This window comes from Erpetoichthys calabaricus, chromosome 9 (genome assembly GCF_900747795.2).
Source record: "Erpetoichthys calabaricus chromosome 9, fErpCal1.3, whole genome shotgun sequence".
NCBI classification, from domain to species: domain Eukaryota; kingdom Metazoa; phylum Chordata; class Cladistia; order Polypteriformes; family Polypteridae; genus Erpetoichthys; species Erpetoichthys calabaricus.
The window spans coordinates 48954276-48968489 of record NC_041402.2 but is presented as its reverse complement, the minus strand read 5'-3'; positions in this window follow the sequence as shown (position 1 = coordinate 48968489).

The window sequence follows — 14214 nt, the reverse complement described above, 5'->3', positions numbered from 1 at the left end:
CTAATCTTGTTACTGGGACGATGTCAGTTTACACGACTGAAAAATCTCGGGGCCTATCAAATTTAGAAACTCTGCACTGACTTTCCAGCACAGTCTTCCTCGCCCCTTTTTCTGGCACCGATTAGTTGGAGCGAGTCCCTGGGTATGTCACATTATGTGACTAGCCTTTATGGGTGTGTGCCATCTACTGTCCCTGTCTTTCTAATATGATATAAATGAATGGTATGAATGCAGTTCACTGGAAAATGTGGATAATGTGACATTGTCTTTAGTAATCAGTTTTTTTAGGCAGGTGATCACTTTAAAATAGTACAGTAGTCCTTTAGTGACTCAATTAATAAAGGCAGTCTTCCAATTCCCCCATTTTTCTGGACCAGTGTTGCTGTGTAGGCTTTTCTGTTGCTGTTTTTAATCATATTGATAAGTACATTTATTTTAAACTTTCAGTTCAATCAAACAGTATTCATACACCCTCATTTTGTAGAAAAGTGTAATATAAAAATTATAACATTTATATAGCACCTATTCTATAGTGAGCTCTGTTCAAGATAACTGACAAGTGCAGGAATATTTTATAGAATTACAGGGTCATTACTGTCACATTTACAGTGGAATTCCTACCTTCTTGTGCAGGTTAATGTGTAATTAGAGAAACATTAACACAATCACTGGGAGAGAACACAAAAACCACAACGAAACTGGGTTGGGAATTGAACTCAGGCTCCTTTTTCTGTGATGAAGCAGTTGTGTAGAATTCACAATATAATTGATTGTGTATAATATGTCGAGCTAAGCAAAATGAGGCAAAACATGAACACAATTCCAGTTTACTTACTATAATCTAGGTGTGAAACGCATCTTTAAGATTGTGTTCAAGAGTGTCGGTTGAAAATGGGGCCCTTGTGCAGCCTGCTTCATAGAGTAGGACCACAGACAACAAAGAAATCCTTTTCATCAGTCTTGGTTTTAATCCTTGACACCAGTGAAAGGCCACTATCAGAGAATTTGAGATATTTAATAAAAACACAGCTGGATAGCATTACAGACATAACAAGGAGCCAGAGTCTATCCCAACAACAAATTCTAGTTAACACAATTGAAACATTTTAGAACTAACACTTGTCCAATGGAGACACCTTAAAGTCTGTGCTGATGCCTCCTGGTCTGTGTCTTCAGATGAGCTCCCACTTTGGGAATTCATGTGAAGTTTTCTGTGATAGACCAGATAGGACAACATTCACAGTAGTCAGGCCTACTAGATGTGTGCTGACTGAGTGTAGTCTAAGCATTTTCACAATATTTTTGACGTGAGAAAACGCTGTCTACTTTTGCCTTACTTTTGAGTTCATTATGTTCAATACTATGTTAAAGCACCATTTTTAAATCAATTTGTAGTTTTATTTTTTTTAACACTTGCCTATTAAGCGAGCCATCAATACATAACGTTAATTTTGTATATCTTGGGTAGTAATTAGTTGTAATGTAACATTGCCAAACCTGCTTTATCAATTCAGTGGCATGGGCACTGTGAGCATATCCTGGCAACATTGGTGGCAATGTCATCACATGACTTTACTCACTCATATGGGGCCAGTTGCTAAGAATGAGGCAACTCACTCTTAGCAACTTTTTCAACTCCTCCTAGGGGAATTCCCAGATGTTCCAAAGTCAATTGAGATATGAGCCTTCCAGCATATGCTGTACCTGTTCCTGAGTGTTTTCCCTGTGGGTCTTGCCTACTACACCTCAGAGAGACCACTCAATCTACAATGAACTCCTTCCATATTCCTGAGCTACTCTCCCTCCCATTGAATATGACCCTGGCAGTCCTGCCCTGCACAGGAACCTCACTTCAACAACTTTTATTTACAATCTCATTCTTTCATTCACATTCTAGAGCTTAGGAGGATGGGGATGTAGAATGACTGTTAAACTGAATTCTTCATCTGCGCACCTAGCTACCACTTCACCATCATAGGCTGGTGCAATATCTGCGGTACTCACTCAAAATGATAAGGTGATATCAAAACTGATGAAACTGTGAAATAGTAGCTTCAAAAATATGCTTTCATCTTCTTCAGGAGGAAATCTGTATATATGGACATAATGTATAGTATACTGTATACAAACGTTTACCTTTACTTACATCTAATGATGTTAACTGCTGAATGGTTTATGTGAATATTGTAAATAATTTCTGTGGCTTTTTCTTTTCCATGGCTCAAGAATTTCCTAGTTTTAGCCCCGTTCCCCCAAATATTCAATTCAAATTGTGCATTTAAGCCAATAAAACCTTAATGAGCAATAAAATATTGCTTTGATTGCAAATGTGCTTTTGTTGTGTTTTTATTACTGAAAACAACATGTGAGGACAGATTGACATGTAGTGAGCTAACATCTGAAGCATCCAGACATGGAAAGTCCCCTTGCAGCCCTTTTGGACCATGAACCAAACCACATGGCCTTGCATAGCTTAGGATATAATAAAGTTATACAAATATTGGAGGAATTACATGAATATTTTATTATTGTTCAATAAAGGCTTTGTAAACAACTTGTTTGAATCTCTCATTTTTAGTTGTTGTGACTCCATAGAAGAAATGCTATTCTTCCAACCTGTAAGCTTCACGATGAATTACTTAATTTTATTGCAACTTCATGTCCAAATGATGAAATAGGCAACTGTTAAATCCTATTTCAATATATCTTTAATTCCAGCAGAAAAATAAACTGTGCAGTATCAAGTCAGACATGAACTATTTGGACAATGCTGGGTAAAATTAGATGGCAGTGGTTGTGATTCCCAAAGAGACGGTGGTCAAGTAATTGGTTTAAATTATAAAGTATAGAATGTGGCAATGGAAACTTCAAAGCAAATCAAAAGCTATTATGATGCTTGTATATATATATTTTTTTTATCTAGATTTTATTATTTAAGGGACAGATAGAAGTAAAGACAATGTGGGACGATGTTTGGTAAGAAAAATTTGTAGTAGTAAACAATTTTTTATACACTCACATAGCATTGGAAGTTATTATTCTGCATATATTTTTTGTAGAAGAAACAAATTGATATAAAGATTAAAGAAAAACTGAACCACACTGACACGCAGTTGGACGTGCCCCCGTCAGTGCTGCTCTTCAACCGCTGTAGCTCAGCACTAAGATGGTCCTTTCTGACTATTGAATGTAAAACACAGTAGCGGTTCTAAATTAACTTTCTGATGAGCCTGTATTTACCTTAGTTGTCTGCAAATATCCAAGAGTTTGCAGTCAGTCAGTGAATGAGTGAGTCAGTCGAGGACATGCAGCTTTATAGCTTTTAGTCTGTCAATATATACTGTGGGTGTGTGTAGATAAAAAATGTAGAGAGTTAGAAAACTACATGTTCAGTGAGGTCATGAAGGAGGATTCTCTATCTCTCAAAAGAGGTTCTGGAAAAACATTTGATGACATTGTAAGGAATAGTAGGGCATAGCCCAAGATGACCTTTAGTTCAACTTGGAAATGAGACGTAAATGAGAAGTAAAACCAAGATTTTGAAGAGTTAACTAAACTCTATGCATTGCCCCTCTTTGGAAGAGACATTGCTGGAAGCAAGTAGTGGGGCTGTGCTATTATTTACTTGATAGAGGTAGAACTGCTCCATTGTGCTAGGAGTGAATGAAATTTGGCTAGAAATACATAAAACATCAGGCATATCGGGTTGATGCCTTTAGTACTGTCACTTACTGGTGTTGTGTGGAAGGACAGAACAGTGCCATAGGAGTGGATGTTTTGTGTGGGGACAAAAGGATGTGTTAAAATTACTCTGTTGAGTCTCCCTGGGCTAAAGTAGAAATGAAACTAATGGTCAGCGAGATTCCACTTTGCCTCTGAAACAATGGCTAGAGTTTTAGATTTTTTTTTTTATTTGAAATCTAACCAATGCTATTTACATGTTTTGGGACCTTAATGAATGTCTTTGACTTTGTACAATGTGATATATCAAGAAAGATAGTGCATGGCTAATAGGTTGTAATTTTCATGGACTTTGTATCCATGGTGAGACTGAGTGGCAGCATTTCTTCAAGCATTATAGCTGGTGTTGGCAAAATTGGTGTGAATTCCCTCTTCAGAAGTGTTTTATGTGCTAGCTGTTCTACGTTAAGTTTTTTTTGCCAATTTTAAGCCCACTGGCCGCTATAGGAAGAGAGAAATGTGTCTATTCAATTAATTCAACACCATCAAAAGTCAGAATAACTCTGCTACATTTACAAAACACTAATTTCAATATAACCAGAGTCTAGTCTTCTTCTCATAAAGCTGAAACTCCTCGGCTCTCCCGCCCCCAACAATTTAGTGGTCTGAATACCACTTGAATGAATGAATGAACCTTCTGTTTATTCAGCATATGGCATTGTTATTCAAAAATGTATGACTTCTGGTTACACATCACTGGCTTAGAAAATGCAAAAGAAGCAGCTTTTTGAGTGGATGGACCTGACAGACATTGATAAATTGATCCATTACTGCTTCAGTGGTCAGTATATTATCCAGTTGCTTTGCTGTGTTGTGCAGTGATATTCAATTCAATTCAAGATTCAATTCAAGAGTATTTATTGTCATTTCATCCATATACAGTAGTACAGCATACAATGAAACAAAACAACATTCCTCCAGGACCATGGTGCTACATCAAACACAGGAGAATATAGAATCCATGACACAACATAAAGACACATAATATATAACAAGGTGCATGTGACTCAGATGTACAAACATGTGCAACACTGCAGAACAGAACACATATATCAGATATCAGTCCGGTCCATGAGTGTTCAGGAGTCTGACTGCTTGGGGGAAGAAACTGTTACACATTCTGGTGGTGAGGGCCCAAATGCTTTTTCTCAATGGCAGGAGTGTAAACCGTGAATGTGAAGGGTGTGTTGGATCATTCACAATGCTGGTGGCTTTGCAGATGCAGCGTGTGGTGTAAATGTCCATGATGGCGGAAAAGAGACACCAATGATCTTCTCAGCTGTCTTCACTATCTGTTGTAGGGCTTTGCGATCCCTGACCGTGCAATTTCCAAACCAGACAGTGAAGCAGTTGCTCAGGATGCTCTCTATGGTTCCTCTTTAGAATGTTGTTAGAATAGCTGGTGGAAGATGGGCTTTCCTCAGCCTACGCAGGAAGTAGAGCCGCTGCTGGGCTTTCTTGGCTAAAGAGCTGGTGTTGTGGGACCAGGTGAGGTTCTCTGCCAGGTGGACACCCAAGAATTTGGTGCTATTGACGACCTCCACAGTTGAACCATCAGTGTTCAGTGGCAGGTGGTCACTCTTAGTCTTCCTAAACTCAACAATCATCTCCTTTGTTTTGTCTACATTCAGAGACAGGTTATTGGCTTTACACCAGTCCGTTAACCGCTGCACCTCCTCTCTGTATGCTGACTCATTGTTGCTGATGAGACCCACCACAGTCGTGTCATTGGTGAATTTTATGATGTGATTAGAGCTGTGCTTTGCTGCACAGTCATGAGTCAGCAGTGTGAACAGTAATGGACGGAGCACACAGCCTTGAGGGGCTCCAGTGCTCAGTGTGGTGGTTCTGGAGATGATGTTTCCAATCCTGACTGACTGAGGTCTCTGTCAGGAAGTCCAGAATCCAGTTACAGAGGTAGGTGTTCAGTCCCAGCAGGCTCAGCTTTTCCGTCAGCTGCTGAGGAATGATCGTGTTGAATGCTGAGCTGAAGTCGATAAACAGCATTCAAATGTATGTGTCTTTATTGTCCAGATGAGCGCGAGCCAGATGGAGAGTGGTGGCTGTTGCATCATCTGTTGAACGGTTTCAGTGGTAAGCAAACTGCAGAGGGTCCAATGAGTGGGGCAGCAGGGTTTTGATGTGCCTCATGACAAGCTTCTCGAATCACTTCATTATGATGGGTGTGAGTGCAACGGGACGGTAGTCATTGAGGTTGGACACTTGTGACTTTTTTGGCACAGGAACTATGGTTGTGGTTTTGAAGCAGGCTGGGATGATGGCGGTGCTCAGGGAGATGTTGAAGATGTCAGTAAAAACGTCTGCCAGCTGGTCTGCACATTCCCTTAGTACTCTGCCAGGAATATAGTCTGGTCTTGCAGCCTTCCGTGGGTTGACTCTTCGTAGATTATTTCTCACATCGGCCACAGTCGGATTTAATGCCTGGTCGCTAGGAGGAGAGGTGGTCTTCCTCCTCACCACATTGTTCTGTGCTTCAAACCGTGCATAGAAGTCATTCAAGGAGAGTAGCTTTCTTTGTGTGCTGCCACCAGCCTTGGATCATGGCTACATTTGCTGCATTGCACACAAGCAGTGTATCCCTAAACATTTGCCATGTATATATACTGCTTAAAGAAGAGTAAGAATGATAGAGCAGGCCTGTCGTATACATGCAGTTTATGATGATGATTTATCCTTCTTGTCATTGTACAGGTACAACAAAATGTAGTTATATCATACCCTTGGAGTCGGGGCACAGGGTCAGCTATTGCACAGCACCCCTGGAGCAATTGCAAGTTAAGCACCTTGCTCAAGAGCCCAACGGAATAGAATGGCAGTAATGGGATTCAAACCGGCCATCTTCTGGATACCAGTGTGGATCCTTAGCCTCAGAGCCACCACTCCTTGGATTTCTTCTACTTGGGAAAAAAAACTCCACTTGCTGTGCCAGCTTGAATTTCTTAAGATTATGGACAATTGAAGGCTGCATAACCATAGTCAGGAATATGCTTCTGGGGTCTTGTTTATGAACATTTTTGTGAAAGCACAGTTAGACCCATAAGTATTTGGACAATGATACAATTTTTATAATTTTTGGCTCAGTGTGCCACCACAATGGATTTGAAACAAAGCAATCAAGATGCAATTGAAGTACAGACTTTCAGCTTTAATTCAAGGGGTTTAATAAAAACATTGTATGAGCTGTTTAGAAAGGGCAGCCATTTTTATAAATGCACTTCATGGGCTAAAAAGTATTTAGACAAACTAACATAATCAGAAATTTAATAATCATTTTCAGTACTTGGATGAAAATCCTTTACAGTCAATGACTGCCTGAAGTCTGGAACCCATGGCCATCTCCTAGTGCTGAGTTTTCACTACAGTGATGATTTGCCAGACTTTTACTGCAGCTGTCTTCAGGTGCTGCTTGTTCGTTGGACTTTGTGCCATCAGTTTTGTCTTCAGCAAGTGAATTGTTTGTCCAGTTGGGTTGAGGTCAGTTGATTGACTTGGTCATTGAAGAATATTCCACAACTTTGCATTGTTAAATTATTTAGTCTCTTGTCACAGTATGTTTGCCTCATGTTTGTCTGTGAAGCATCATCCTATGTGTTTTGTAGCATTTGTCTGAATCTGAGCAGACAGTATAGCCCTGTACACTTCAGACATCATCATCAATAAACACTAGTGACGGACTTCCATTGGCCATTGCCATAAAACTGCCTCAACCATGTTTCACAGACGATGTGGTATGCTGCAGACCATGAGCCATTCTTTTCTCTTTTCCATACTCTTCTCTGTCCATCACTCTGGTACATATTGATCTTAATTATATTTGTCCAAAGAAAACTGTTCCAAAACTGGAGTGGTTTATTAAAAATGGTTTCTGGCAAAGTCTAATCAGTCCTTCCTATGCTTGAGGATTACCAGTGGTCTGCACCTTGTGGTAAACCCTCTGTCTGTACTTTCATGAAGTCTTTTCTTGATTGTAGACTTTGACAATGATAGGCCTACCTCCCAGAGATTGTTCTTGGTTTGTCTAAATGTAATTGTTTATTCTTCACCAAGGAAAGATTTCTGCAATCATCCAGCACAGTTGTATTCTAGGGTTGTCCTGGCCTCCTGGTGTTGCTGAGCTCACTAGTGTGTTCCTTCTTTTTAAGAATGTACCAAATGGTTGATTTGACCACTCCTGGGGCCTCATGTATAAACGGTGTGTACGCACAGAAATCTTGCGTACGAATGTTTCCACGCTCAAATCGCGATGTATAAAACCTAAACTTGGCGTAAAGCCATGCACATTTCCATGGTACCTCATACCCTGTCGTACGCAATTTCTCCGCTCAGTTTTGCAGACTGGCGGCACCCAGCATCAAAGCAGTGCTGCTGTTCCTGTGTAGTTACCCTTTCTTTCTTAGACCCACATTCCGACACAGCTTTATAAATACACTGAAATTAACTGCATATTGTTTATTAGTGTAATGCATCTGATTGTAATTAACCTGTAGCAATATAATGGTGCAGGGAATAGCCATAGTATTCCAAATACCATAACTGCTTTAGCGTTGTTACGCTCACTGCATCTTCTTCTGTCAGCTGCTCCCGTTAGGGGTTGCCACAGCAGATCATCTTTTTCCATATTACTCTCATTGCACCACTCGGAGTATTTATATCACTGTATCTGAGTGGGGAATCAGAGCAGCAGCTGATCGGAAAGAGAATTATCGGTATACAGTATCAAGCACACTGCCTCAGCCACGGCAAACGGTTCAAAGCCTTTCCTGTATGGAACTCACGGTTCAGAAACAGTTTCATCCCAAGAACTATAAACGCACTCAATCAAGTGCTCCTTGTAGAACTGTTTGTATTTATAAGTACAATTACCCCACTGTAAACTTGCACTACAGTTATAAAATTCCACAACCTGCGCCACTTTATAAAGCGCGTATGATGACGATATTATTTTTAAGATGAAATGCAGCAAAATATGTTGATTATAGTATACAGATAAAACTTTAAGTTCATTTAAATAATCTGTATTGTTAATAATTAAACATGTGAGGACACGGTGCCGCAGCGCTAGCTAATTCACGGATTGCTTCTGCCTTGCGCTGTATTATTGCTGGTGCTGACGCGACACTGGAAGGATAGACGGATAGAATAATTAAACATGTACTATGAAGATATTTCAATGTTCCTTAAACGTTTTGAAGAATCGGTGTTCTAAGCTTACAGATGGCTTAACATCTATTACAGAGCTGATTGTGTGGCGATTGGGTATTTGGAGAAAGAAAAGTAAGGACAGGAATAAGGTTAGTACTTTTGAAAGAGACAGTACTCCTGCAATAAATTATTTCATTGAAAGTCGCACATGGCGCAGCAAGCCTCTTGCGTGAGATATGAACAATCACTGCGCCACCGTGTTCCCATGTTTAATAACATGCTTTCATTCCTATCATCATGAAAAAGATATCACGTATACATCTCAGTATTTTAATTATTCAGAGAGCTGTAATATCACGAATGTAATGGATTCTGTGTCCTGTCAGAAAGAGAAAGAATGGAAGCACGTAGTGATTCACACACAGAGCACATAGAAGATCAAATACAGAACAAAGCATTTAACATGCTACTATAGTTACGATGGGATTTGAAAAACTAGTAAAATAAACTATTTTAAGATGAAGTTTATGATGTTCTACTTTAATGACAAAATAAACTACGTGATTAAAGTGGAAATTTCGAGATTAAAGTTGACATTTCGTGCTTTTTTCCCCCCACTATGTGCCTATTTTTTTTCTCTGTACCCTAATAAGCTTTCATATGACACTCAGACGGTGGGCTACGAGTCGCCTTTTCACGCCGACTTTGATATGTGACAACTTCTTTTTTATTTCGGGCACTGCGCAACTTTGTGAACTTGAGCTTTCGAGTTTCTCCGACACTATGTCACTCGATCAACTTCCTTTTGTTGATTAAACCACTGTTTAAACCAACAAATAGTACGTTTTTCTTTGCCTCCACTTGGTATTCACTGAAATTCTTATATTTTCCCCCGTGCTTTTGCCATTGTCTTTTCACAGAAGGCTGAGCTTAAGGGCTTTTTATATTGATTTGCATATTCAAAGAGGCGTAATTCTGGGAGGAGTTGGGGCGGGACAGAAGGCGTGTGCACGTGTGTTACTTTTCACGCTGAGCGGGATTTATGTAGTGGAAGAACGTGGAAGTTTGCGTACGCACAGATTCCTGCATCTGGATTTTTCTGTGCGTATGCACATTTCTGCTTTTGTGCTTACGCCATGTTATAGTGTGAGTTCTACGCACGGCGTTATACATTGCTACAGGTTAATTACAATCAGATGCATTACACTAACAAACAATATGCAGTTAATTTCAGTGTATTTATAAAGCCGCGTCAGGAATGTGGGTCTAAGAAAGAAAGGGTAACCACACAGGAACAGTAGCATTGCTTTGACGCTGGGTGCCGCCAGTCTGCAAAACCGAGTGGAGAAATTGCGTACACCAGGGTATGAGGTACCGTGGAAATGTGCGTGGCTTTACGCCAAGTTTAGGTTTTATACATCACGATTTGAGCGTGGAAACGTTTGTATGCAACATTTCTGTGCATATGCACCGTTTATACATGAGGCCCCTGGTGTTTCTGCTATCTCTCAGATGGGTTTGTTTTTTAGATGGACTTTTTTTAATTGCATGGACATCTCTTTGGACCTCATTTTGAGAATTCACAGTGACAGCTTCCAAATGCAATTTCACACATGGTATCAACTCCAGACCTTCTACCTGCTTAATAGATAATGAAATAATGAGGGACCTGCTCCCACCTGTCCATGGAACAGCTTCTCAGTCAATTGTCCAAATACTTTTGAGCCCCTGAAAATGGGGGGACCATGTATAAAAATGTCTGTCATTACTAAATGGCTTATATGACCTTTTGAATTAATGCTGAAAGCCTACACTTCAATCATGTAATTGCTTCTTAATTTCAAATCCATTGCAATGGCGTGTAGAGCCAAAGCTATGAAAATTGTGTCAATGTCCAAATACTTGTGAACCTAATTCCATGTTAACAGCAAAAAACAGGAAAATGCATACTCCAAAAAAAAATGATTTATAAAACCTGGCATATACACATTTCTATGTAGTTTACCCTTTATTAATCACAATCATCTTGTAAATGTGCGTACATGACTGCACCTCAAATTCCGCCTGGTTGCTGCTCCAAAACAACCATACCTGGATTATGCTAATCAGCCTTTTACATATACAGTTACGATGCTGCAGAACTTCATTGGTTTGTAGCAAATTGAGACCCCGCCACCCACGTTCAAGAGTATTTGGTAGCTCTCTTCAACTGCTTGCACAAGATCATGTGTGGCGCCTCTCCTTTGCGTTCTGAGGGTCGAGGACAGGTGTAAGGCGCCAGAGTCAGAGCAGATAGCCACTATTATGATATGATTGCTGTTACAATGATTAGTATGGAACATATGAAAAACTAAGGGTTCAGCCAGTTACCTTATCAACATGCCAGCCTCCATGAGCAGTACCATCACATCTACCAAAGAAGCTACTTTGATTCAAAATAAACGAATTGCAGGTTGACCCAGGCCACAGAGACATGATGTTTGTCAGTCTCAACTTGGCATCTTAGATGGTTTGTGAATTAATGGAATGTCACTGCTCACAGTTAACATAAGCAGCTTCATTCTCGCTAGATGCCCTTATTAAAACATAACCGCAGTAAAGTGCTCCTATTATGTTAGGTGAATGGATACTGCTGCAAATTGCCTTTGTATGACAGTAAAAACAGGTTTTGTTTTATGTATGTACACCCACACCATAGAAAATCTGGATGTAGTGCTTTGCTGCACAGTTAATGGCTTCAAGCACAGCAGGCATCACGACAGTTCTCTGACATATAAACTGATGAAAAACCAAAGCAGTTCTTCAGTGCAAATACGCAGCATTGGCCATCTTAAAGGGAACTAAAATACAGTCTTTACATCATGTTCATCATTTTTGAGGTGGAATATGTTTGCCATGTCAACTTGCATTATAATAATGCTGGTTATGTTTTGTGTATTGTTGCCACCAGGGGGCATGCCTATTTCCCAACAGCCCTTTCCCTTACACTCGGGACTGTACAAAACAACATAAATTCCTTCTTTCCCTTTTATCTTCTTTTCATCTTCCTCTAGCTTCACTTCTTTCTCACTCAGGCTTGCCCACTAACTTTGACTGAACCCCTGATTGAAGATGGTGGGTCCTTTTATGGCAGACCCAGGGAGTACTTCTGGAGATGCAACCACACACTTGGGAAGTGTCTCCTGGTCACACAGTTCCTGGTCCAAATAGAAACGCTTATTCTGAGCAGCACCCATGGCATCGGGACTACGATACCCATGTTGCCCTAGTGGTATGCACATAGGTTCTCTCACCCACCTGGCAGCATTGGGGAGCATGCAGTTCCAATAGCCATTCTCACCCTGTTTATCCATTTGCAGGGGTTTTGTGCAGACATGAAACCCACCAACCGGTTGGGAGGCTGGTTCCACCTGGCTGTCCACTATAGTATGTATACCAACACCATATGAAAACTGGATATAGTGCCTTGCTGGTCAGTTAATGTCTTCCAGCATATCGGGCATGATGAGAGTGATGATAGGCTGAGATATTGCTGACCTGTCAGTCTGGTCCTGAGAAGAGTGAACAGGAACAGCAGTCAATTTAAACTGCTGAAAAAACAAAAAAGTTCAGTGCAAATATGCAGGATTGATCATCTTAAAACACAACTAAGATAGTCTGTACTTTGCAGGTTAGGTGCATTGGCGATCCTATATTGTCCCTAATGTGTGCTTGGTGTGTGTGCCATGTGGTGGGCTGGCACCCTGCCTTGCGCCCTGTGCTGGCTGGGATTGACAGCAGACCCCCATGACCCTGTGTTAGGATATAGCGGGTTGGAAGATGACTGACTTCATGTTCTTCACTTTTAACCTGTAATATGTTTGTCACGTCAACGCACATTCTAATAACGGTTCAGTGGTATTTCGGCATTTGGCTGGTTTGGCTGCATTTCCATACTTGATAGATAGATACTGTAGATAGAACTTAATATTATTTATTTGAAATTGGGCATTTTAAAGAAGCTTTTAAAATAAATACAAACATACATAGGTAGATAAGTAAGTAAATAAATAAATATGCACACACACATACTTCAGTTTGAATAAAGAAGAAACTTAAAAAGAATGAAAAGTTCTGTCATGGCAGTCCCAGTGAGGCATTATGAGACGTAATTCTGTTGGTATAAAGGAGATCCCGTAGTGTTTCTTGGCACACTTCTGCTGAACAATTCTTTGATTGAAAGTCCTCAGTGTTTGTGTGTCAGAGAGAGGATGTGTATTATTGTTCATAATGGCACTCAGTTTTGTTTTAACTCAAACTTTTGTTACTACCTTTGGGGAGTCCAGGGTGTGTCCTATAATGATTAAGGGTGTCTTCATTTGCCAGTTTCTCCAAAAGGCTGCATATGAATGGCTCAGAGTTGCAGTAAATATATTCCTGTTAAGTTTTATTGTAGAAATACTGACATTTGCGTGGAAGGCTGCTTACACATATTTCGAGCCCTATTTTGAGCGTATGTAAGTTTTGTAAATCTGACCCCTAGTCTCTCATCTGCCCATTTTGCCAAATGTGGCTTATATGTTAGCTAGAGGCTGTACCTTTTTATCTTATTTGTTTTCTTATGAGGTGGAGCTTTTGGGAGTTGGGCCTTTGGTCTTTATATGGTATGCACTTAATACGGTAAATTTCTCATTCCTGGCCACAAACAGTTTTGCAGAAAATGTTGTCATACTCCATATACTGTTTTGGAATCATGTCCTGCCTCATGGGGCACAGAATATATGATGAACTTCTATCACTGAAACTTGTGCCATGAGAAGGACAAACAAAAGAATGCATCAAATGCTACGGATGACTGCAACAATTTAATTCCACACTGCTCACACAACAAAGGCAGTGGGTTTCTCTTTGGCTGATTCCAGTGCTGCCTTTTCTTTTAACTTCTTGCTGCAAACTGTAATCCAAAAGAACGTGACAGGTGATTGGTAAAGTCTGACCATAAATAATTATGGTACTTGACACGTCGTTAGCATGCTGTAACATTTTATTATCCATTTGAAATACATCCATAACCTCTAAGCTTTTTGTCTCACTCCTGTTTATTTTATTTATGGTTACATAAGTGAAATAAATACTGTACCTTTAGGGTTTTATTTATTATCATCAGCTATGGAGTTGTTCATGTCCTTGTTCTCAGCTTATTTATTAACATCCACACTCCCACACCTCAGTTTGAGAATGTGATTTTATTGTATACTTAGCAGACCCTCTCCCAGTCCAAAGTGACTTAAAAGATTGAAACAAAATATTATTGCTTACTTATTTTTTGTG